The sequence below is a fragment of the Salmo trutta genome, chromosome 18, assembly GCF_901001165.1.
Source record: "Salmo trutta chromosome 18, fSalTru1.1, whole genome shotgun sequence".
NCBI lineage: Eukaryota > Metazoa > Chordata > Actinopteri > Salmoniformes > Salmonidae > Salmo > Salmo trutta.
The window spans coordinates 22,776,308-22,800,200 of record NC_042974.1 but is presented as its reverse complement, the minus strand read 5'-3'; the positions used below and the strand labels follow the sequence as shown (position 1 = coordinate 22,800,200).

The window sequence follows — 23,893 nt, the reverse complement described above, 5'->3', positions numbered from 1 at the left end:
GCTTATGGATCTGATGTGGCACGCAGGCCAGGAGTTTGAGACCACTAATGTAAAGGGAATCAATATTTGTTTCATTATTTATATTGGTCAAACAATGCAACAATGTTACAATGAAATCTATTGAATTCAGTAATCAAACAATGGTTGTTTTATGACATAAACATGCTGTCATAAACAGACAGAAACTGTCATGGCTATTTATGACATTGCCTATGATATTATCATGGCACCAACATCCTAGTTAAGTAGTAGCCTTGCACGAGGCTTGGCTTCTGTGAGCCAGAACGGCTCATTCTGTAGGAGCAGGAGCCTATCTCCAGTTTCTGTAGCGTGAGACAGGGTTTACCCTATGGGTCCACATCTGGTCCCATTTTTACAGTCTTTGGTATGTATAGAGAATTAATCTTTGTGTGTATGTGTGTGTAAATAAAGTTTCCCTGTGTGTGTGACTTTTGTGAGACTGCGTTATTCCCCTCTGACCGGGGGCGGAGTACATACTCCAAGATGGTGTAGCAGTCAGACGTCTTTGTCCTGTCGTGTCCCTTGTATATATCTTTTTCTTCGCATATCTTTTAAAAATATTTTCCTAAACCTCAACTTCTAAATACTCTCCTGCAACCAGCCTCACCCAATGTGGCGTGGATCTGTTTTTTTTCTAAAGTATTTCTATTTACTTTGGATCTGGAATCCCTCAACTGAAGCTAGCCAGCTAACTACCTACCAGCTATCAGTCAGCAAACCATTGCTAGCTGTCATCACCTAACCTTTAGCTCGGAAAGCTCTCGCCAGTTCGAACAACGGGACTCAAACCAGAGCATAACGGACCTATTATTATTTGTAATTTTTTTCCCCATATCCCCGGATTCCTACCGCAAACTCTGAAGATTTTCATTTGGATCTTCGCAACTAGCTAACCGCAATCCCGGGTGACTACTCCTGGCTAGCGTTTCCATCCCGGAGCAAGCACCAATTATCCCGAAGCTAGCCCGGCCAGGGCTCCTGTGTTACCACCGAAGCCCACCCCTGGGCTACAATATCCGGACCCCTTCTACTGCCGGTACGGGGCACGGAACCCCGCCGATCCTCTACGACTGGAATACCGACATAATCTGCCCGAGGATTCCAACAGGCCCCTCAGGCGCGACGTCCGCTGAAAGCCCATTCTGCTAACCGCGGCCTACTAGCTACCTAGAGCTACTTGGAACCCTACTAATTCCACGACTGGTCTATCGACATCACCGCACGAAGAGGCAAAAACAGACTTACCCCCATCGCGACATCCCCAAAGGCAAACTTGCTAGCACCGGTCTGTTAACTGCTAGCTTGCTTTCCCCGGTCTGCTAACTGCTAGCTTGCCTGCCCCGGTCTGCTAACTGCTAGCCCCGGTGTGCCAACTGCTTGCTTGCCAGCCCCGGTCTGCTAACCGCTAACTTGTTTAGCCCCGGCCTACTAACTGTTAGCTTGTTAGCATCGGCCTGCTAACTGTCTGAATCGCCGTGTCCCCAGTCAGCCCAACCGCTCACTAGACCCATATGTTCACTTGGCTACGCATGTCTCTCTCTAATATCAATATGCCTCGTCCATTACTGTCCTGGTTAGTGATTACTGTCTTATTTCACTGTAGAGTCTCTAGCCCTGCTCAATATGCCTTAACCAACCATGTTGTTCCACCTCCTACATATTTTTATTTTTTTATTTTTTTTATTTCACCTTTATTTAACAAGGTAGGCAAGTTGAGAACAAGTTCTCATTTACAATTGCGACCTGGCAAAGATAAAGCAAGCAGTTTGACACATACAACAACACAGAGTTACACATGGAGTAAAACAAACATACAGTCAATAATATAGTAGAAAAATAAGTCTATATACAAAGTGAGTAAATGAGGTGAGATATGGGAGGTAAAGGCAAAAAATGCCATGGTGGCGAAGTAAATACAATATAGCAAGTAAAACACTGGAATGGTAGATTTGCAGTGGAAGAAAGTGCAAAGTAGAAATAGAAATAATGGGGTGCAAAGGAGCAAAATAAATAAATAAAATAAATACAGTAGGGGAAGAGGTAGTTGTTTGGGCTAAATTATAAATGGGCTATGACCAGGTGCAGCAATCTGTGAGCGGCTCTGACAGCTGGTGCTTAAAGCTAGTGAGGGAGACAAGTGTTTCCAGTTTTAAAGATTTTTGTAGTTCGTTCCAGTCATTGGCAGCAGAGAACTGGAAGGAGAGGCGGCCGAAGGAGGAATTGGCTTTGGTGGTGACCAGAGAGATATACCTGCTGGAGCGCGTGCTTCAGGTGGGTGCTGCTATGGTGACCAGCGAGCTGAGATAAGGGGGAACTTTACCTAGCAGGGTCTTGTAGATGACCTGGAGCCAGTGGGTTTGGCGACGAGTATGAAGCGAGGGCCAGTCAACGAGAGCGTACAGGTTGCAGTGGTGGGTAGTATATGGGGCTTTGGTGACAAAACGGATGGCACTGTGATAGACTGAATCCAATTTATTGAGTAGGGTATTGGAGGCTATTTTGTAAATGACATCGCCGAAATCGAGGATCGGTAGGATGGTCAGTTTTACGAGGGTATGTTTGGCAGCATGAGTGAAAGATAATTTGTTGCGAAATAGGAAGCCAATTCGAGATTTAACTTTGGATTGGAGATGTTTGATGTGAGTCTGGAAGGAGAGTTTACAGTCTAACCAGACACCTAGGTATTTGTAGTTGTCCACATATTCTAAGTCAGAACCGTCCAGAGTAGTGATGCTGGACGGGCGGGCAGGTGCAGGCAGCGATCGGTTGTAGAGCATGCATTTAGTTTTACTTGTATTTAAGAGCAGTTGGAGGCCACGATGACATCACCTGGTTTAAACGTCTCTAGAGACTATATCTCTCTCATCATTACTCAATGCCTAGGTTTACCGCCAATGTACTCACATCCTACCTTACCTTTGTCTGTACACTATGCCTTGAATCTATGCTATCGTGCCCAGAAACCTGCTCCTTTTACTCTCTGTTCCGAACGTGCTAGACGGCCAGTTCGTACAGCCTTTAGCCGTACCCTTATCCTACTACTCCTCTGTTCCTCTGGTGATGTGGAGGTTAATCCAGGTCCTGCAGTGCCTAACTACACTCCCACTCCCCAGGTGCTCTCATTTGTTGACTTCTGTAACTGTAAAAGCCTTGGTTTCATGCATGTTAACATTAGAAGCCAACTCCCTAAGTTTGTTTTACTCACTGCTTTAGCACACTCTGCCAACCCGGATGTCTTAGCCGTGTCTGAATACTGGCTTAGGAAAACCACCAAAAACCCTGAAATCTCCATCGCTAACTATAACATTTTCCACCAAGATAGAACTGCCAAAGGGGGCGGTGTTGCAATCTACTGCAAAGATAGCCTGCAGAGTTCTGTATTACTATCCAAGTCTGTACCCAAACAATTCGAGCTTCTACTTCTAAAAATTCACCTTTCCAGAAACAAGTCTCTCACTGTTGCCGCTTGTGATAGACCTCCCTCTGCCCCCAGCTGTGCCCTCGATACCATATGTGAATTGATTGCCCCCCCATCTATCTTCTGAGCTCGTACTACTAGGCGACCTAAACTGGAACATGCTTAACAACCCGGCCATCCTACAATCTAAGCTTGATGCCCTCAATCTCACACAAATTATCAATGAACCTACCAGGTACAACCCCAAATCTGTAAACACGGGCACCCTCATAGATGTCATCCTAACTAACTCACCCTCCAAATACACCTCTGCTGTTTTCAATCAAGATCTCAGCGATCACTGCCTCATTGCCTGCATCCGTAATGGGTCTGCGACCAAACAACCACCCTAAAACACTTCTGCGAGCAGGCCTTTCTAATCGACCTGGCCGGGGTATCCTAGAATGACATTAAGCTCATCCCGTCAGTAGATGATGCCTGGCTATTCTTTAAAAGTGCCTTCCTCACCATCTTAAATAAGCATGCTCCACTCAAAAAATGTTGAACTAGGAATAGATATAGTCCTTGGTTCACTTCAGACCTGTCTGCCCTTGACCAGCACAAAAACATCCTGTGGAGTTCTGCATTAGCATCGAATAACCCACGTGATATGCAACTTTTCAGGGAAGTTAGGCACAAATATACACAGGCAGTTAGAAAAGCTAAGGCTAGCTTTTTCAAACAGAAATTTGCATCCTGTAGTACTAACTCAAAAGTTCTGGGACACTGTAAAGTCCATGGAGAATAAGAGCACCTCCTCCCAGCTGCCCACTGCTCTGGGGCTAGGAAACACTGTTACCACCGATAAATCCACTATAATTGAGAATTTCAATAAGCATTTCTCTACGGCTGGCCATGCTTTCCACCTGGCCACCCCTACCCCGGTCAACTGCCATGCACCCTCCACAGCAACCTGCCAATGCCCCCACCATTTCTTCTTCACCCAAATCCAGATAGCTGATGTCCTGAAAGAGCTGCAAAATCTGGACCCATACAAATCAGCCAGGCTAGACAATCTGGACCCTCTCTTTCTAAAATTATCTGCCGAAATTGTTGCAACCCCTATTACTTGCCTGTTCAACCTCTCGTTCGTATCGTCTGAGATTCCCAAAGATTGGAAAGCTGCCGCGGCCATCCCCCACTCTAGACCCAAACTGCTACAGACCTATATCTATCCTACCCTGTCTTTCTAAGGTCTTCGAAAGCCAAGTTAACAAACAGATTACCGACCATTTCGAATCCCACCGTACATTCTCTGCTATGCAATCTGGTTTCAGAGCTGGTCATGGGTGCACCTCAGCCACGCTCAAGGTACCTAAATGACATCATAACCGCCACCGATAAGAGACATTACTGTGTAGCCGTATTCATCGACCTGGCCAAGGCTTTCGACTCTGTCAATCACCACATTCTTATCGGCAGACTCGACAGCCTTGGTTTCTCAAATGATTGCCTTGCCTGGTTTACAAACTACTTCTCTGACAGAGTTCAGTGTGTCAAATCGGAGGGCCTGTTGTCCGGACCTCTGGCAGTCTCTATGGGTGTGCCACAGGGTTCAATTCTCGGGCCGACTCTCTTCTCTGTATACATCAATTATGTTGCTCTTGCTGCTGGTGATTCTCTGATCCACCTCTACGTAGACAACACCATTCTGTATACTTCTGGCCCCTCTTTGGACACTGTGTTAACTAACATCCAGACGATACAACTCTCATTCCGTGGCCTCCAACTGCTCTTAAACGCAAGTAAAATTAAATGCATGCTATTCAATCGATCACTGCCCACACCTGCTCGCCCGTCCAGCATCACTACTCTGGACGGCTCTGACTTAGAATACGTGGACAACTACAAATACCTGGGTGTCTGGTTAGACTGTAAACTCTCCTTCCAGGCTCACATTAAGCATCTCCAATACAAAATTAAATCTAGAATCGGCTTCCTATATCGCAACAAAGCATCCTTCACTCATGCTACCAAACATACCCTCGTAAAACTGACCATCCTACTGATCCTCGACTTCGGGGATGTCATCTATAAAATAGCCTCCAACACTCTACTCAACAAACTGGATGCAGTCTATCACAGTGCCATCCGTTTTGTCACCAAAGCCCCATACACTACCCACCATTGCGACTTGTACGCTCTCGTTGGTTGGCCCTCGCTTCATACTCGTCGCCAAATCCACTGGTTACAGGTTATCTACAAGTCTCTGCTAGGTAAAGCCCCGCCTTATCTCAGCTCACTGGTCACCATAGCAGCACCCACTCGTAGCACGCGTTCCAGCAGGTATATCTCACTGGTCACCCCCAAAGCCAATTCCTCCTTTGGTCGTCTTTCCTTCCAGTTCTCTGCTGCCAATGACTGGAACGAACTGCAAAAATCTCTGAAGCTGGAGACTCATATCTCCCTCACTAGCTTTAAGCACCAGCTGTCAGAGCAGCTCATAGATCACTGCACCTGTACATAGCCCATCTGTAAACAGCCCATCTATCGACCTACCTCATCCCCATACTGTATTTATTTATTTATCTTGCTCCTTTGCACCCCAGTATCTCTACTTGCACATTCATCTTCTGCACATCTACCATTCCAGTGTTTAATTGCTATATTGTAATTACTTCGCCACCATGGCCTATTTATTGCCTTATCTTACCTCATTTGCACTCACTGTATATAGACTTTTTGTTTTCTTTTGTTCTAATGTATTATTGACTGTATGTTTTGTTTATTCCATGTGTAACTCTGTGTTGTTGTATGTGTCGAATTGCTACGCTTTATCTTGGCCAGGTCGCAGTTGCAAATGAGAACTTGTTCTCAACTAGCCTATCTGGTTAAATAAAGTCACAGACCAGCAAAAGCAGAGAGTCGCTCTCTTATAGGATGACTCGGCCGTGGATCGAACTCCCAACCTTCCAATCTCAGGGTGGACACTAACCGCAATGCCACTAAGTTGGTCTTAGGTAAGCAGGACATACAACAATGAATGAATTAAGTTGATGAGTTTCGTTTTTGTTTCATTACTAATCAAATTATTTGATTACCCAACTAACTTGACATGTAAATGATTTGAGTTTGAATGCCTTACTGGGTTTTGTTTCGACTTTCAATCATGTTCTTAAGAGTAGTATGTTGAGTACATTTTTTTTCTCTATTAAAACACTTGCAGTGGGATTAATATTTGTATCTTTGTGTAAAAAGGTGAGATTCCGCTGTATTGACTTTGACCTGACAATTAGCTGTAGATGAGTGTCTGGACTCATTTAAGAATAAACCATTCCGTATTTATTAATATGTCAACTCCGCTGGCAATGAATTCGTTTTCAATAGAGTAGAGTGCAACTGCTGTTTCCGAATTAGGATTCTCAAGAAAGAACAGAAGGTATATAAATACTTTAAGCTTTCCCTGAGCAAGTCAGCCTTGTTAAAAATGCAGTAGGTTAATATAAAGGGAATGAAAAACGTATGTTATCAGTAAGAATAGAAGCATAGTATTTCTTAGGGAATACATTTTAATAAATGCATGCGCCTGACACGTAAAATCATGTCCTGGCACCTCAGGGAAGTGTATATTGAGATCAATCAATCAAATGGATTTATAAAGTCCTTCTAACATCAACTGATGTCACAAAGTGCTGTACAGAAACCCAGCCTAAAACCCCAAACAGCAAGCAATGCAGGTGTAGAAGCACAGTGGCTAGGAAAAACTCTCTAGAAAGGCCAGAACTGAGGAAGAAACCTAGAGAGGAACCAGGCTATGAGAGGTGGCCAGTCCTCTTCTGGCTGTGCCGGGTGGAGATTATAACAGAACATGGCCAAGATGTTCAAATGTTCATAGATGACCAGCAGGGTCAAATAATAATAATCACAGTGGTTGTAGAGGGTGCAACAGGTCAGCACCTCAGGAGTAAATGTCAGTTGGCTTTTCATAGTTGATAATTCAGAGTATCTCTACCGCTCCTGCTGTCTCTAGAGAGTTGAAAACAGCAGGAGATTAGAGATACAGAGATAAGGGCTGTGGTGAATCTCAATTCTAGACAACTCTAAACATAAGTTGAAAGTCACTTCCCCAGACTTTCAGCCTGGGGATGCAGTTACTTCACAATGTAATTCCTTCAGCAAGTATTCAGACCCCTTGACTTTTTCCACATTTTGTTACGTTAGAGCCTTATTCTGAAATTGATGAAATAGTTTTTTTCCCCCTGAATCTATACCAATACCCCATATAAAAAAACTGAAATATCACATTTACGTAAGTATTCAGACCCTTTACTCAGTACTTTGTTGAAACACCTTTGGCAGCGATTACAGCATCTATTCTTCTTGGGTATGACGCTACAAGCTTGGCACACCTGTATTTGGGGAGTTTCTCCCATTCTTCTCTGCGGAACCTCTCAAGATAATTTCAGGTCTCTCCAGAGATGTTTGATCTTGTTCAAGTCCGGACTCTGGCTGGGCCACTCAAGGACATTCAGAGACTTGTCCCGTAGCCACTCCTGCATTGTCTTGGCTGTGTGCTTAGGGTCGTCGTCCTGTTGGAATGTGAACCTTCACCCCAGTCTGAGGTTTTCATCAAGGATTTCTGTACTTTGCTCCATTCATCTTTGCCTCAATCCTCACTAGTCTCCCAGTCCCTGTCACTGAAAAACATCCCCGCAGCATGATACTGCCACCACCATGCTTCACCGTAGGGATGGTGCCAGGTTTGCAGAAATGTTTTGGTACCCTTCCCCAGATCTGTCCCGCGACACAATCCTGTCTTGGAGCTATACAGACAATTCCTTCCACCTCATGGCTTGGTTTTTGCTCTGACATGCACTGTCAACTGTGGGACCTTATATAGACAGGTGTATGCCTTTCCAAATCAAGTCCAATCAATTGAATTTACCACAGGTGGACTCCAATCAAGTTGTAGAAACATCTCAAGGATGATCAATGGAAACAGGATGCACCCGAGTTCAATTTCGCATCTCATAGCAAAGGGGCTGAATATTTATATAAATTAGGTATTTCTGTTTTTTATTTGTAAGAAATGTGCAAAAATTACTAAAAACCTGTTTTCGCTTTGTCATTATGGGGTATTGTGTGTAGACATTTTTGTATTTAATCCATTTTAGAATAAGACTGTAATGTAACAAAATGAAGAAAAAGTCAAGGTGTCTGAATACTTTCTGAATGCACTGTATGCATTTAAACTAATGACCATTTTGCAATGCCCGAAAATCAGTCCAACCTATTCACAGAACAGAACAGACTTGACTTGAAAATGAATGGACTCTACCCAGCTGTTACGCCAGTGGTGATAGGTATTTGTGAGGTGATTCTGTTCTGTTATATTTTTGTGTATGAGCCAAGAGGCAAAATCCAAGGAGCAAGGCTAAGACTGGGCCGAACGAGGTAGCAGAACGAGGTAGTGATAGTGCCATACAGATAGTGCCGCAGCAGACAGAGCCAATAGTTCATTAGTAAAAGTACTTCATTTGGCTCCGTTCTCCATAACCTCACTCCCTTTAACAGCTGCTAGTGCCTGGCTGTCACAGTCCCACTGCTACTGTTGCTAGCTGTCCTCTTCCCCTCCTACTTGCCTCTGGATGGCCCTCCGGCTAACCATCATCTCCTTGGTTTCTAGTGGCCCTAGTCAGTTGCATGTTCATCTTTGTTTGCTCACATTCTTTTTTTCTTATTGCCTTTTATCTGTTAGTGCATGTGAAAGGAAATTGCGTATGTGGAAAAAAATCCCAATGGTTATCAAACAGTGGTTATTAGACATTTCTGTATATGTAACAGTGTAGGTTCCGTCCCTCTCTTCGCCCCAACCCGGGCTTGAACCAGGGACCCTTGCACACATCAACAACTGACACCCACCGAAGCACCGTTACCCATCGCGCCACAAAAGCCGCGGCCCTTGCAACGCAAGGGGAAACCCTACTTCAAGTCTCAGAGCGAGTGACGTCACTGATTGAAACGCTATTAGCGCGCACCACCGCTAACTAACTAGCCATTTCACATTGGTTACATATAGCACAGAACAAGCATAGTGGTTTTATCAGCACAGAATGAATGGTTCCTCTCTGGCGGACAGAAGACTATCAATGTTTCCAGTGACATTTAAAGGTGTGTAGCATTACTGCTCTACTGCATCAGAATGAATAAACGTGTTTTGTCTTAATTGTTAAAGAGAGAAGGTTAAGTCATTACTGTTGACATTGTTTTAATTCATTCTGTTTAAGGTCAAGGCTGTCTTTACATCTCAAATGATTATTTTTTTATTTTATTTTTATTTCACCTTTATTTAACCAGGTAGGCTAGTTGAGAACAAGTTCTCATTTACAACTGTGACCTGGCCAAGATAAGGCAAAGCAGTGCGACACAAACAACAATAGAGTTACACATTGAATAAACAGACATGCAGTCAATAACACAATAGAAAAGGTCTATCTACAGTGTGTGCAGATGAGGTAGGATAAGGTAGGTAAGGCAATAAATAGGCCATAGTGGCGAAATAATTACAATTTAGCAATTAAACACTGGAGTGATAGACGTGCAGAAGATGAATGTGCAAGTAGAGATACTGGAGTGCAAAGGATTCTAAAACATTTTATAGTGCGTATCTGACTGAACAGAGCAATATTTCAGCCACATTTAATTGAGCTAAGATATTGAAGAGTGTGAGACTGCCAGATTCACTAACACTCATTGAGACATTGAAATTGTGACATATGTTATATTATAGTCTTATTCTGTAAGACTGTAGTAGGACGTTGGTGGCATCTAAACTCTATGAGGGAGTCCCTCTTCTGTTCTACTCAAATCCCATCAAACAGGAAATGGACATTCCTGATGTACCAGAGTAGCTGATGTCCTGTGGTCCCTAAAGCCCTCTGACAGCCTAACCTTTCACCCCCTGGTGGACTTCATTAATGTCATCGTCAGGGACCGCCCCGACGTCTGCATACTGCTTGGCGACTTTGCATGAGCAGATATAGAAATCTCAGGTGACTGAGACGTTTGATGCCATCTTCTCCAGATGTGTGGGAAGCAGTGTAGAGGGCACACAAGGAGTTGGATGTCGGTTGGTATTTGTTCCCTCCCAGAGATATGTCCTCCATCGCTTAATTTACCCACAACCCCCTTTCACCCTGCCGGACCTCAGCAAGGATGATGCTGAGTGAGTGACTATGGTGCCTGACCCCTGCACCCTGCTCATCGAGGGCGTGACCTTTGGCCTGACCTCTACGAACATCAGATCAGCTGTGCTGCCGGTTCGGAAAGATTCTCGCGCATCTTGAAACACATGCTGACCCAGAGAAGCTACCTGCTGGTGAAATGAGAAATTCCAGAGCTACGGCCAGATGCCCCTCAGTCCTGATGTGCTCATCGTTCCCTCCAAGCTACGCTACTTCCTCAAGGATTTGATTGGCTGTGTGTGTGTGTCAATCCTGGACGCCTGACCATGGGCCAGGTGGAAGGGACTTATGGCAAGCTGCTCACCAAGAGGAACTCCACATCAATAGATGGGAAGAGAGCCAGTCCCTGTGTGGCCGGCTAAGTGGTCAAGATCTAACCTGATTGAAGACTGACTGAAGATTGATCTCTCTCCCTACTTCTCATCATATTACATAATGATCTATTCTACAAGGGCTTGTCTGTTTATTTTTTTTACATCAGTACTTTGATATAATGTAACTGGCTGCTTACCGTAATTTCATTGGGTAATTTTCTCTGTCCTGTATTAACCCATTCATAGACGCAAACTGCTTTCGTGCCTATGGACGATAGTATCTTCTGGTCAGGAGTTTTGTTAAGATCCCTGGCACTCGTTCTGAACATTAAAACGTATAGTTTGCTGTACGGTTTTGGAAACATACGGAACTTATCTTTCATATCAGCGAGAAATAATTTTCCAAAAACAAAAGGTTAAAATACTACACACCTTGATAGGGTTAGGGTTAGTGTTCCCACACGGCCATATCGCCATGTTATATTGCTTGTTTACAGAAGACAGACGGAAGACATAGGCGGCCACCTGTGCTAATTAGCTATCTAGCGTGCTAGGAACACCTGTGTGCAAGCGTAACTGGGGAGGCAGTGTAGTTTGTCAACTGGAGGCACACACAGCAAATTAGCACTTTAGGGGACCTAATCTTCCTCCTCCTTCCTTCCCACGGGTCAAAAACTGGTTGCATCAATGTTGTTTCCACGTCATTTCAACAAAAAAATGCAATCTGATGATGTTGAATCAACAGATTGGGAATTGCAAAAATGTCCTCAACGTAATGGAATTTTGTCTTTTTTTCACCAAACTTTTAACCTAAATCCAATGACATGGTGACATTTTTAGTTAATTTCACGTTGAATTCATGTTAGTTGACATCTCAAACAAATGTAAATCAAAACTAGATGTTGAAATGACGTCTGTGCCCAGTGGGTTCCTTCTTTGTTGTGAGCCTATGGTTGTTCCATGGCTGATTGTTCAAATGCTCTTGTTGGTCCAACACACATCTATGAAGGGGCAATCTCTTATTCTTGAGTGGAGTTCTCACTTCATGCCAAAATCTTCTGGGGGCAATTAGCAAATAATTACCAAAATTGTTTATTCATGATTATGATCTCTACACTATGTTGTTCAGCCTCTTGTGTCAAGGAGTGTCTACCCAAAAATGTAGTCTTATGCAAATAGGAATGAGGTGGAGTGTGCTCTTACCTCCGAGGTAGGATGTTATCAGCAGTGTATAATATAACAGACTACGGCTGGGAAGAGGATAACTGGCTAAAGCATTTCCTCTTTTGTGGCCGTGTACACACTCATGTTGTACAACTGATGTACAAAGACGTTTTCAGAATGGTTGTGATACAGCTGATATTTTTGAGAGTCAGAGAGCTTGACTGCACAAATAATGTTTACACAACAACTGTGGGGTGACTCCAAAATGCTTGTGTATTTCTTTTGTGCAGAAAAACTCTGTTGTATCACTACCATTTGTATCAGTTGTACAGAGCCATTGCCTCTTAAATCAGGTAGCATCTGTGTGCTGGAGGTCACCTATCACATCAGCAATGAAGCCCCATTAACACCACAAATCTCCAGAGTAGTTACACTCCATCATGTTGAGGTCCCATAGGGCGGCGCACAATTGGCCGAGTTAGGGTTTGGCCAGGGTAGACCATCATTGTAAATAAAAATGTGCTCTTAACTGACTTGCCTAGTTAAATAAAATCTTAAAAATACATAAATGGAGTCTACAACCAAAATTCCCCAATTAAAGCTAAGCTGCAATTAAAGGGAAAGGCAGTGTTCTCCTTAGGCTTATACTAAGCACTATTACATAGACACACAATTTTCTAAACGGATTGTGTGAGAGATGCTTACTAAGCACACTGAGGGCTCATATTTCTGTTCTGCCTTCAGAAAGTATTCCCCTTGACTTATTCCACATTTTGTTGTGTTACTGCCTGAATTCAAAATGGATGAGAGATTTTTTTTCTCACCCATCTACACACAATGACAAAGTGAAAACATGTTTTTAGTCTTTTTAGCAAATGTATTGAAAATTAAATACTGAGTCAACACATATTAGAATCACCTTTGGCAGCGATGTCACGATTGTCTTCAGTGAAAGAGGACCAAAGCGCAGCGGAAGTATGGATACTCATATTTTTAATGTTCAAAAAAAGGAGTAGAGCATCCACTTGAAACAAACAAAACAACAATACTCGCAACAGTGTGGCAGGCTCGTCCAAACGCAGTGCACAACAATTCCCCACAACCCCAAAGACAAACACACACACCTATATAGGACTTCCAATCAAAGGCAACTATACACACCTGCCTTCAATTGGAAGTCCCAATCATCCAACCAACATATACAAACACAAACCTGCCACGTCCTGACCCCAAAACTAGCTCCATCTGCTGGTCAGGACGTGACAGTACCCCCCCCCCCCCCTCAAGGTGCAGTCCCCGGAATGCACCTAAAAAGAAAAACACAAGAAAATCCCCAATACCCCAACAAAAACCAACAAACAATAACCCCTAAACCATAAGGGAGGGAAGGGAGGGTGGCTGCCATCACCGACGGCACTGTGCTACACCCTCCCTCCCCAACCCACCTATCCTGGAGGTGGCTCCGGTTCTGGCCGTTCCAGGCAGTCGGGCCACTTTGGCAGTTCGGGGCAGTCTGGCAACTCGGGACAGTCTGGGCAGTCTGGCAACTCGGGACAGTCTGGGCAGTCTGGCAACTCGGGACAGTCTGGGCAGTCTGGCAACTCGGGACAGTCTGGCAACTCGGGACAGTCTGGCCACTCGGGACAGTCTGGCCACTCGGGACAGTCTGGCCACTCGGGGCAGTTCAGGCCACTCGGGGCAGTTCAGGGCAGTCTGGCCACTCGGGGCAGTTCAGGGCAGTCTGGCCACTCGGGGCAGTTCAGGGCAGTCTGGCCACTCGGGGCAGTTCAGGGCAGTCTGGCCACTCGGGGCAGTTCAGGGCAGTCTGGCCACTCGGGGCAGTTCAGGGCAGTCTGGCCACTCGGGGCAGTTCAGGGCAGTCTGGCCACTCGGGGCAGTTCAGGGCAGTCTGGCCACTCGGGGCAGTTCAGGGCAGTCTGGCCACTCGGGGCAGTTCAGGGCAGTCTGGCCACTCGGGGCAGTTCAGGGCAGTCTGGCCACTCGGGGCAGTTCAGGGCAGTCTGGCCACTCGGGGCAGTTCAGGGCAGTCTGGCCACTCCGGCAGTTCAGGGCAGTCTGGCCACTCCGGCAGTTCAGGGCAGTCTGGCCACTCCGGCAGTTCAGCGCAGTCTGGCCACTCCGGCAGTTCAGCGCAGTCTGGCCACTCCGGCAGTTCAGCGCAGTCTGGCCACTCCGGCAGTTCAGCGCAGTCTGGCCACTCCGGCAGTTCAGCGCAGTCTGGCCACTCCGGCAGTTCAGCGCAGTCTGGCCACTCCGGCAGTTCAGCGCAGTCTGGCCACTCCGGCGACTGTTGACTGGCGGGCAGCTCTGACGACTGTTGACTGGCGGGCAGCTCTGACGACTGTTGACTGGCGGGCAGCTCTGACGACTGTTGACTGGCGGGCAGCTCTGACGACTGTTGACTGGCGGGCAGCTCTGACGACTGTTGACTGGCGGGCAGCTCTGACGACTGTTGACTGGCGGGCAGCTCTGACGACTGTTGACTGGCGGGCAGCTCTGACGACTGTTGACTGGCGGGCAGCTCTGACGACTGTTGACTGGCGGGCAGCTCTGTCGACTGTTGACTGGCGGGCCGCACTGACGACTGTTGACTGGCGGGCCGCACTGACGACTGTTGACTGACGAGGCTGGGTTCACGCACTTGAAGCCTGGTGCGTGGTGCTGGTACTGGGCGTACCCAATTGTGACCACGCACCTCCATGCTAGTGCGGGGAGCTGGCCTGGGGCTCCATTCTTGCCCCGCAACACTCCCCTTGTGCCCCCCCCCTAAAAAATTCTTGGGGGTGCCTCTCGGTCTCCCTTACCTCGCCAGCCTTCTTCCGCTGCTTGGTCATGTGTTGGTGGGGAATTCTGTCACGATTGTCTTCAGTGAAATAGGACCAAGGCGCAGCGGAAGTATGGATACTCATATTTTTAATGTTCAAAAAAAGGAGTAGAGCATCCACTTGAAACAAACAAAACAACAAACAATACTCACAACAGTGTGGCATGCTCGTCCAAACGCAGTGCACACAACAATTCCCCACAACCCCAAAGACAAACACACACACCTATATAGGACTTCCAATCAAAGGCAACTATACACACCTGCCTTCAATTGGAAGTCCCAATCATCCAACCAACATATACAAACACAAACCTGCCACGTTCTGACCCCAAAACTAAAACACTAGCTCCATCTGCTGGTCAGGACGTGACAAGCGATTACAGCTGTGGGTGTTTCTGGGTAAGTCTCGGTAAGCGCTTTGCACACCTGGATTGTACAATATTTGCACATCATACTTTTAAAAAATGTCAAGCTCTGTCAAGTTGGTTGTTGATCATTGCTAAACAACCATTTTCAAGTCTTCCCATAGATTTTCAAACAGATTTAAGTCAAAACTGTAACTCGGCCACTCAGGAACATTCAATGTCATCTTGGTAAGCAACTCCAGTGTATAATTGGCCTTGTGCTTTAGGCTATTGCCCTGCTGAAAGGTGAATTTAAACTCCCAGTGTCTGTTGGAAAGCAGACTGAAACAGGCTTTCATCTAGGATTTTGCCTGTGATTAGCCCTATTCTGGGTTTTTTTAGCCCCCAAAAACTCCCTGGTCCTTGCCAATGACAAGCATATTCATGACATGATGCAGCCACCCCCATGCTTGAAAATATGAAGAGTGGTACTCAGTAATGTGTTGTGTTGGATTTGCTCCAAACATAAGGCTTTGTATTCAGGACATACAGTGCATTCGGAAAGTATTCAGACGGCTTGACTTTTTCCACATTTTGTTACATTACAGCCTTATTTTAATATGGATTAAATAGTTTTTTCCTCTCATCAATATACACACAATACTCCATAATGACAAAGAACAAAAATGTTTTTTAGAAAATGTTTCGAATGTATCACATTTACATACAGTACCAGTCAAAAGTTTGGACACACCTACTCATTCAAGGTAATTTTTTTATTTGGACTACTTACTACAATTTAGAATAATAGTGAAGACATCAACACTATGAAATAACACATACGGAATCATGTAGTAACCAAAAAATTGTTAAACAACTTTTATATTTCTGATTGTTCAAAGTAGCCACCCTTTGCCTTGATGACAGCTTTGCACACTCTTGGCATTCTCTCAAACAGCTTCACCTAGAATTATTTTCCAACAGTCTAGAAGGAGTTCCCACATATGCTGAGCACTTGTTGGCTGCTTTTCCTTCACTCTGCGGTCCAACTCATCCAAAACCATCTCAATTGGGTTGAGGTCGGGTGATTGTAGATTCCAGGTCATCTGATGCAGCACTCCATCACTTTCCATCTTGGTCAAATAGCCCTTACACAGCCTGGAGGTGTGTTAGGTCATTATCATGTTGAAAAACAAGTGATAATCCCATTAAATGCTAAGCAGATGGGATGCCGTATTGCTGCAGAATGCTTTGGTAGCCATGCTGGTTAAGTGTGCCTTGAATTCTAAATGAATCACCGACAGTGTCACAAGCAAAGCACCTCCACACCATCACACTTCCTCCTCCATGCTTCATGGTGGGAACCACACATGCAGAGATCATCCGTTCACCTACTCTACGTCTCACAAAGACACGGCGGCTAGAACCAAAAATCTCAAATTTGGACTCATCAGACCAAAGGACAGATTTCCACCAGTCTAATGTCCATTGCTCGTGTTTCTTGGCCCAAGCAAGTCTCTTCTTATAATTGGTGTCCTTTAGTAGTGGTTTCTTTGCAGCAATTCGACCATGAAAGCCGGTGTCAGAGGAAGGCCCTAAAAATTGTTAAAAACGCCAGACAACCTAGTCATTGACTGTTCTCTATGCTAACGCACGGCAAGCGGTACCGGAGCGCCAAGTCTAGGTCCAAGAGGCTTCGAAACAGCTTCTATCCCCAAGTCATAAGTCAAATCAATTTTTAGGGATTTCCTCTGACACCGCCTGGTATAGAGGTCCTGGATGGCAGGCAGCTTAGCCCCAGTGATGTACTGGGCTGTACGCATTACCCTCTGTAGTGCCTTGCGGTCGGAGGCCGAGCAATTGCCGTACCAGGCAGTGATGCAACCAGTCAGGATGCTCTCGATGTTGCGGATCTGAGGACCCATGCCAAATATTTTTAGTTTCCTGAGGGGGAAAAGGCTTTGTCATGCCCTCTTCACGACTGTCTTGGTGTGTTTGGACCATTCTCGTTTGTTGGTGATGTGGACACCAAGGAACTTGAAGCTCTCAACCTGCTCCACTACAGCCCCGTCGATGAGAATGGGGGCGTGCTCGGTCCTCCTTTTCCTGTAGTCCACAATCATCTCCTTAGTCTTGGTTATGTTGAGGGATAGGTTGTTCTTCTGGCACCACCCGGCCAGGTCTCTGACCTCCTCCCTATAGGCTGTCTCGTCGTTGTCGGTGATCAGGCCTACCACTGTTGTGTCGTCTGCAAACTTAATGATGGTGTTGGAGTCGTGCCTGGCCATGCAGTCGTGGGTGAACAGGGAGTACAGGAGGGGACTGACTGAGGGGCTCCAGTGTTGAGGATCAGCGTGGCAGATGTGTTGCTACCTACCCTCACCACCTGGGGGCAGCCCGTCAGGAAGTCCAGGATCCAGTTGCAAAGGGAGGTGTTTAGTCCCAGGATCCTTAGGTTACTGAACATCTAATCAAATGGCTCCCCAAACTACTTGCATTGCACAAGTCACTTTAATAACTCTACCCACATATTACATCAATTACCTCGACTAACCGGTACACCCGCACATTGACTCTGTACCGGTACCTCCTGTATATAGCGTCGCTATTGTTATTTTACTGCTGCTCTTTAATTATTTGTTCATTTTATTTCTTAGTTTTTTGCCATTTTTCTTAAAACTGAATTCTTGTAAGTAAGCATTTCACTGTAAGGTCTACACCTGTTGTATTCGGCGCATGCGACAAATAACATTTGATTTGTAATATGGTGTGATTCACGCAATCTCCTCTGAACTGTTGATGTTCAGATGTGTCTGTTACCTGAACTCCGTGAAGCATTTATTGGGCTGCAATTTCTGAGGCTGGTAACTCTAATGAACTTATCCTCCGCAGCAGAGTTAACTCTGGGTCTTCCTTTCCTGAGGCGGTCCTCATGAGAGCCAGTTTCATCATAGCACTTGATGGTTTTTGCGACTGCACTTTTCCAGATTGACTGTCCATCATGTCTTAAAGTAATGATGGACTGTCGTATCTCTTGATGGACTGTCGCTGTTCTTCCCATAGTATGGATTTGGTATTTTACCAAATAGGGCTATCTTCTGTATACCACCCCTACCTTGTCACAACACAACTGATTGGCTCAAATGCATTAAGAAGGAAAGAAATTCCACAAATTAACTTTTCACAAGGCACGCCTGTTAATTGAAATGCATTCCAGGTGACTACCTCATGAAGCTGGTTGAGATAATTCCAACAGTGTGGAAATGCTACTTTGAAGAATGTCAAATATAAAATATATTTTGATTTGTTGAACACTTTTTTGGTTACAACATGATTCCAAATGTGTTAACTCATAGTTTTTATGTCTTCACTATTATTCTACAATGTAAAGAAAACCCCTTGAATGAGTAGGTGTGTCCAAACTTTTGACTGGTACTGTAAGTATTGACCCTTTACTCAGTACTTTGTTGAAGCAACTTTGGCAGCAATTATAGCCTCAAATCTTCTTGGGTATGATGACACTACAAGCTTGGCACACCTGTATTTGGGGAGTTTCTCCCATTCTTCTTTGCAGAGCCTCTGAAAATCTGTCGGGTTGGAAGGGGAGCGTCGCTGCACAGCTATTTTCAGGTCTCTCCAGAGATGTTCGATGGAGTTCAAGTCCAGGCTCTGTCTGAGCCACTCAAGGACATTCAGACTTGTCCCGAAGCCACTCCTGCATTGTCTTGGCTGTGTGCTAATTTTCCTGTTGGAAGGTAAATCTTAGGTGAACCACCCCAGTCTGAGGTCCTGAGGGCTCTGGTGCAGGTTTTCATCAAGGATTCACTGTACTTTGCTCCGTTCATCATTCCCTCGATCCAGAGGTCTGAGAGTCCTTTAGGTGCCTTTTATCAAACCCCAAGCGGGCTGTCATGTGTCTTTTACCATTGGTGTAAAGTACTTAAGTAGTACTTTAAAGTATTTTTACTTAAGTAGTTTTTTTTGGTATCTGTCCTTTACTTATTATGTACTTTTTACTACATACATTTTCTCTGACACCCAAAAGTACATTTTGAATGCTTAGCAGGACAGAAAATGGCCCAATCCTCTTATCTGGCGGACTCACTAAACACAAATGCTTTGTTTGTAAATGATGTCTGAGTGTTGGACTGTGACCCTGGCGATCCATAAATTCAAGAAAAACAAACAATTGTGCCTTCTGGTTTGGGTAATTTAAGGAATTTTAAATGATTCATACTTTTCCTTTTGATACTTAAGTACATTTTAGCAACTACATTTACTTTTGATACTTAAGTATATTTAAAAGCAAATACTTTTAGACTTTTACTCAAGTAGTATTTTACTGGGTGACTTTCACTTTGACTTGAGTCATTTTCTATTAAGGTATCTTTACTTTTAGTTTGAAAATGTAGTACTTTTTCCACCACTGCCTTTTACTGAGGAGTGGCTTCATTCTGGCCACTCTACCATAAAGGCCTAATTGGTGGAGTGCTACAGAGATGGTTGTCCTTCTGGAAGGTTCTCCCATCTCCACAGAGGAACTCCAATCATGTTAAGATGGCATCGAAGAGGATGGCTGACATTTTACATGCCCGTAACCAATTGTGCTATTTTGTTCATTTTTTTGCATTGTTTGTCACTTATTTATTTACTTATTTTGTACATAATGTTGCTGCTACCGTCTCTTAAGACCGAAAATACCTTCTGGTCATCAGAACGGGGATTACTCACCACGAACTGGAAGAAGCTTTTTCCTTTAACAAGTCCGATGAGAAAGATATACTGCTCTTCCGTGAACAGGCCCAGATCCCCGTCATTTGCGTGAAGAAAAGACTGAGGAAAAGAGGACGCAGATCGGGCTGCCTTTTGAGAATCCGTAGGTGAGTGAGTAAACTTCCCTTGCCATCAATCCTACTTGCTAACATACAATCATTGGAAAATTAAATTGATGACCTACGATTATGATTATCCTACCAACAGGACATTAAGAACTGTAATATCTTATGTTTCACCAAGTAGTGACTGAACGACAACACGGATAACATAGAGCTGGAGAGATTTTCAATGCACCGGCAGAACAAAGAAGCTACGTCTGGTAAGACGAGGGGAGGGGGTGTGTGTCTATTTGTCAATAACAGCTGGTGTGCAATGTCTAATATTATAGAAGTCTCGAGGTATTGCTCGCCTGAGGTAGAGTACCTTATGATAAGCTGTAGACCACACTATCAACCAATAGAGTTCTCATCTATTTTTTTACAGCCATTTTAAAATATGGCTGTAACGTAACAAAATGTGAAAAAAAGTCAAGGGGTCTGTTCAGTTTTACTTTAGTGCCTTATTGCAAACAGGATGCATGTTTTGGAATAATTTTAGTCTGTACAGGCTTCCTTCTTTCCACTCCGTCATTTAGTTTAGTATTGAGGAGTAACTACAATGTTGTTGATACATTCTCAGTTTTCCCCTATCACAGCCATTAAACTCTGTAACTGTTTTTAAGTCACCATTGGCCTGATGGTGAAATCCCAATGTCTGTTTATTTTTTATTTTTACCCATCTACAAATAGGTGCCCTTCTAAGCGAGGCATTTGTCTTTGTGGTTGAATCTGTGTTTGAAATGAACTGCTCAAATATAGGGAACTTACAGATAATTGTATGTGTAGAGTACAGAGATTAAGCAGTCATTCCCAAAAAAATGTAAACACTATTATTGCACACAGAGTGAGTCCATGAAACTTATAATGTGACTTGTTAAGCACACTTTTACTCCTGAACGTTATGCTTGCCATCATTTTCAATGAATTTGTAAAATTTCTAAAAACATAATTCAAATTTATCTGGCCAATGGTTATTGTGTGTAGGCCAGATGAAAAAAAATCTCTATTTAATCCATTTTAAATTCAGGCTGTAACACAACAAAATGTGGAAAACGTCAAAGGGTGTGAATATTTCCTGAAGGCACTGTATGCATAGATGACATTGCGTGTTCTGCAAAGAAGACATATGCAGCTCAAGCATTTCCTTTGAGATCGGTTTAATTTTGTGACAATGTAGATCAAGTGAGATGGAATGGAAAGTGTTCCAACAGTGATGGCTAGTGGGCTGAGAGTTGACAGTGTTGGGACGGCATTGAATACATTTTCCTTAACTTGAAAAGCTTCCATATGTTTATGTGAATAAATGGTGTGAAATTATAAAAATAGAATTAAAGCAATGAGAGTGGCTGAGACAGAATCCAATAATTTTCAAATGCTGCCTGCCAGTGTTTCATTGAATTGCATGCATTGACTGTGATATTTATTACTGACCCAAATCCCAAGTCTAAAAAAAACAAGCCTAAACATGCAATAACAATCCTTAATCAAAAATAATTAAATTACCCCAAAATGTAATTTATTAATATAATTGTGTATGCCCAAATACTTTAAGCCTGTTGAAGGTTGAAACTGGAAATAACAACATTGGATCCTCAATATTGATCCTCAAGCTTAATGGCCAGTTAATAAGGCTGATATGCAAAATGTCCCAGGTTCATGTCTGCTGGGGTTAATGTGTTAGCCATGTGGGCTATCTGAGATGTGTGGGATTATTTAGAAATGATGTGAGGTTGCAAAATCTTTGATCCAGTAATCCAGATCAAATGTATCCCCTCACCACCACCACCCTGGTATCTCTTTTCTTTTGGGTGGAACTTAAAATCAAATTTGAACCAAATGGCTGATGATACTGCATCTTGTGCAACAGCAAAGAACCTGTTTTATTAATGATCCCATGCTATGCAATTAATAACCAAATATTGCCTTTCTATGAAATATTGCCACTCCTATGGGTGAACAGAATCTTAGACAAAGCATGATCATTTTGATATTGATTAATATTATAAAAAATTGGCCTCTGGAGTCCATGCCTGTCTGGAATCGTGCAGATGGATAATGTATGGGTCCCCATGAAAAATGGGGTTTGCTGGTCATTCAACACAATGTGTGCATACATACCTTTCAATATGATTTAACTTGATGACAAATGATGCATGTGATAGGAGAATGCAATGTTCCATATTGCAATTGCTCATTCCAAGGCGTGCATTTGCTGTATAATGCGTTGTATGATAAAATAGATGATGCTTGGTCTTGACATCCCCACCTGTTACAGCCCTAGCCTAGTCTACTGCATGCACTTCAGACATTGCAAAACGTCGCAAAACAGGAGACACGATCAAACAATAAATAATTTTTTTGGGCCAGCCCATCCACATTGTACAGTAGTCCACTTCAGAAGGACAATAAAACCTTTCATTATTCTGAATATAGCGGCATACACAATTTGAGCTCATTAAATTGGTTGGCACAATAGAGCACCACAGTCTTTGCAGGTAGACTGTCTACGAATTGTGCTCTTAGTACTACCTCACTGGATTCCATGCTTTTCAGATGCATAAAAATTGCATGTGCATTTGCATTTACTACCTTTAAATCCTTTGCAGATTGGCTACTATGGATGTCAGGGGCGTAACGTTATGAATCTATATATAGATACTATCTCCTATTGCAACAAAGTAAGTTGGTATGAATGTACATTATTTCATATTGGATGAATTGGTTGAGTATTCACCTGTTAAGTTGTGAAACAATTGAAAGAGTGGCAGATAATATAAACGCATACCTGAAAGCTTCTGCATGTGTCCTTATCCGTTGGGTGACCGTTGGGTTGAGGTAGAAGTCGAAGCTTTTTTATTACAGGCTATAAAGCTGCTCACGGTAACAACATATCACTATAGAGACATAACAACTGTCGCATATAGCCTACAACAAAACAAAACTACAAACACTATTGCAAACACGGATCTAGTAGTTCCCAATAAGGATGCTTGATTGTCCGTAGATGAGTCTTGCGCAACTTGCGGTCCTCCTTCATATAGGGAGGTCCTCCTTCCTATAGAGAGGTCCTCCTTCCTGTTCAGTCGTTCGTTCGAAATACTGCAAGGCGAGGGGCGCCAATGTTTTCTTCCTCGTCTACGATGGCACTTTTTTTTGGAATGAGTGACAAAAAAAATATTAGGGTCCTTACGTCACATATTCATGATTCAGTGAAATGGGAGCGTCGATTTGACCACTAGGAGGGGTATAGCGTCTCTGTGGAGAATTAATGAGTGAACTCTGTGAAGACGCTCAGATTAACCAATTAAGATTGATTTTAGTATCCTGTTTAATCTTTAATGGTCTCTGTGTAATGTTTTACGACTGCAATTTAATTGAGCTGATATGAGAAATACATGGTAAACTGAGAGTGTGCCCAGATGGATCAATCCTATAGTCTAATAGCACATACACAGACACCCACATAAACTCAGCAAAAAAAGAAAGTCCCTTTTTCAAGACCCTGTCTTTCAAAGATAATTCGTAAAAATCCAAATAACTTCACAGATCTAAACACGGTTTCCCATGCTTGTTCATTGAACCATAAACAATTAATGATCATGCACCTGTGGAATGGTCGTTAAGCCTCTAACAGTTTACAGACGGTAGGCAATTAAGGTCACAGTTATGAAAACTTAGGACACTAAA

At 43.8% G+C, this 23,893-nt stretch overlaps 1 protein-coding gene across 1 annotated transcript in view; it reads right to left on the bottom strand.

The window, feature by feature from the left end:
* Positions 1–23,666, bottom strand: part of LOC115153027 (brorin-like) — a 59,488-nt gene extending 35,822 nt beyond the window's left edge. The window contains exon 1 of the mRNA XM_029698035.1: positions 22,992–23,666. The gene's annotated coding sequence lies outside the window, so the exon portion shown is untranslated. The remainder of the gene's footprint in view (positions 1–22,991) is intronic.
* Positions 23,667–23,893: the final 227 nt, after the last annotated feature.